Genomic DNA, 3185 nt, shown 5'->3' with positions numbered 1-3185 from the left:
AAATTCTCGTCACACTCTATACCCACCGAGGAGGATTTACCAAATGGTACTCCTACCCCACAACATCTCACCGGTAATTTTATTGCCAAGTCCGCCTTCATCCAACTAGTTGAGAGGAGCCAATTCGGGGGAATGCCTAGTGAGGACCCTCATTCTCATATGGAAACATTTTGTGATTATTGTGAAGCTATCTCTCAAACGGGCGTGACTCAAGACCAAATAAGATGGGTCTTATTTCCTTTTTCGTTAATCGGCACCGCAAAGCAATGGTTGAAGGGCCTTGATAAGGCCACTCTTGGAATAGATTCTTGGAAGAAGTTAGCTCTAGCTTTCTACAAAAAATTCTACCCACCGGAAAAGACTAATATGCTAAGAGCTCAAATTACGGGTTTTAAGCAAAGGGATGAAGAGTATTTGTATGAAGCTTGGGAGCGGTTCAAAGGTATTTGTCGCTCATGTCCTCACCATGGACTTAGCGAATGGTTTTTAGTGCAACAATTTTGGAATGGTTTATATGAAGATTCAAGGAACATTCTCAATATGGGATCAAATGGAATGTTCACCGAAGTTGATGACAATCAAACATGGAACAAGATTGAGGAAATGGTGGTCCATAATTCGCAATATAGTAGGCCTCGCAAGGCTACTAGAGGAGGAAAGTATGAAGTAGACACCGTTACTCAATTGGGTGCTCAACTTAGTGCTCACATTGACACAATCAACTTGAAGTTTGAACAAGCTATGGCTAGGCTTGAGGAAAACTCAAAATCGTCAAAGCATCATGTCAATGCCATGACGGCATCCTCATCAATCCCAAGCGGGATATGTGAGAATTGTGGAACCTTGGGTCATGACTCAAGTGAATGTAGGGGAACGACCGAACAAGTTAATGCTTTCCAAGCTTACAAAAGTGGCACCCCTTATTCAAATTTTTACAATGAAAATACCAAGTTCCATCCAAATCTCTCATACAAGAGCCAAAATGTCCAAAATCCTCAACCAACATACACTCCACCACCCATGAGAAATCAAAATCAAAGACCCTTTTTCAATCAAAACCAAAGTTACCAAAATCAAAATCCATACAATCACCACAATGACCAAAGTTTTGATGTCCAAAAAGCGGTCCTTCAAATGCAAAAAAATCAACAAGAGTTTTTCACCCAAATGCAAAAGGATAGCCAAGCAAAGGATACCACCATCAACAACATTCTAGCTCACACCAAGATGTTGGAAACACAATTGACCCAACTAGCATCCTCAAACTCACAAAGGCAAAAGGGGCAATTACCGCCTCAAGGTAATCCCCCTAGACATGAAACGGTTAGTGCCATTCACTTGAGAAGTGGTACAACATATGAAGCACCGAAGGAGCAAGTTGAGAATGAAGTTGTGAGAGCTAGTGAGAATGAAGTTGTGGTGCAAGGTCCCAAAGAAGGGGAATCATCGAAAGAAGAAAGTTCAAAGAAAAATGAAGACAAAGCCAAAGAGAAGGAGCCCATTGTGGTTAGACTTCCTTTTCCAAGTCGTCAAGCCAAACCCAAATTTGATGATCAACTTGGAAAATTCATGGAAATTGTGAAGAATTTAGAAGTCTCAATTCCTTTCACGGAATTAATCAATCACGTTCCGGCCTATGCAAAGTACATGAAAGATATCCTCACAAAGAAGAAGTCAATCCGGAAACTTGAGACTATCGCCTTCACTAAGGTGAGTAGTGCAATACTTCAAGGGAGTTCACCTCCAAAGTTAAAGGATCCGGGAAGCTTCTCAATACCGTGTACCATTGGCGACACAACGATCAACAAAGCCTTATGTGATCTAGGGGCTAGTGTGAGTGTCATGCCGTACTCGGTAAGTAAAAGGTTGGGAATGGGAGAGCTTAAATGCACCAATATCACTCTTCAAATGGCCGATAGATCGACGAAGACACCATTAGGGATATGGGAAGATGTCCCGGTGCGAATTGGGAAGTTTTTCATCCCGGTGGACTTTGTCATTGTTGATATGGAGGAAGATTCCAACATTCCGATTATCTTAGGAAGACCTTTCCTACACACCGCGGGTGCGGTGATTGATGTGAAACATGGAGAGCTTACTCTAGAAGTGGGAGATGAAAGCATAACTTTTAATCTTGACAAGACCATGAGAGCTCCTCGTTTGCATGAGCCATGTTTCATGATCGATCACTATAGCCGAAAAGATGAAAGGAAGAAATCGGAACTCCAATGGAGGAAGAAAATTGAAGATGCTCCATTCAAAGAGCAAGTGAATTGTGGCAAGGAGAGCTTGCAAAGCTCATCAAAATCAACCAAGGAAGAAGATGATGGCCTCATTGGCCAGAAGAAGAAATTGGGAGAGTTGTCTCCATCCAAGCAAGAGATTTTCAATGATCAACTCAATGAAGTTTGTGGTCTTTGGGATGACGAATTTGAAGGGATCTTTAATCCCTACATTGGGCATGCCATCGATCATGATCAACAACAAGGGTCACGGTCTATTGAGGACCTCTACCACAACAATGAACAAGCTTTTAATTATTTCTTCGAGGTGTTGAGCAACATCAACAACACCTTGAACATGCCCCCTTGACATCTCATCAAGAATGAGAGTTTGGTGGAGTCCTCCCTAAACCACCACTTGTAAATATTTCTAACTCCCTAACTTACTTTTTAATTTTTGTATTGCATCTTTGTCATTTTTGGATTTTATTTACTTTGATCAAAATAATTGTCATGAAAAGAGAGAAGTGAGGGAGGGACTAATGATTTTAAATTGATGTGTAGTGCTTTACCTTAGTGTGGGGATGGCAATTGCCTAGGCTATTCATGCCTTAGTAGTGCCCCCACAATGAAGAACACAAGATTTGAAAGAAAGAAAGAAAGAATGATAAGGGAAATCCGGGAACAAAGGACAAGGATCCGAGCGGATTCTCGATAATCCGCCGTCTCGAAGAAATCCGAGCGTCCGCTCAGGAGACGCCCGTCTTGGGCTGTGGCTTTGAAAGCGCAAAATTCTTGTCTCGTTGAAGAATCGAGCGGATTTCGGAAAGACGCCCGTCTCACGAGTAATCCGTCCGTCTTATGGATAATCCGCCCGTCTTGAGGCTGAAGAAAAACAAAGAAAAATCTCTGGACAAGAATCCGTCCGTCCTGACAAGAATCCGCCCGTCTCATCTCGAAGAA

At 42.2% G+C, this 3185-nt stretch overlaps 1 non-coding gene across 1 annotated transcript; it reads right to left on the bottom strand.

Annotated features, from left to right (window-relative positions):
* Positions 1-366: 366 nt before the first annotated feature.
* On the bottom strand, positions 367-473 carry LOC141616547 (small nucleolar RNA R71). The gene has a single exon (XR_012530888.1). It is a non-coding gene; the product is annotated as a small nucleolar RNA R71 (small nucleolar RNA).
* Positions 474-3185: the final 2712 nt, after the last annotated feature.

The sequence above is a fragment of the Silene latifolia genome, chromosome 11, assembly GCF_048544455.1.
Source record: "Silene latifolia isolate original U9 population chromosome 11, ASM4854445v1, whole genome shotgun sequence".
NCBI classification, from domain to species: domain Eukaryota; kingdom Viridiplantae; phylum Streptophyta; class Magnoliopsida; order Caryophyllales; family Caryophyllaceae; genus Silene; species Silene latifolia.
This window is presented reverse-complemented; position numbering and strand designations above follow the sequence as displayed.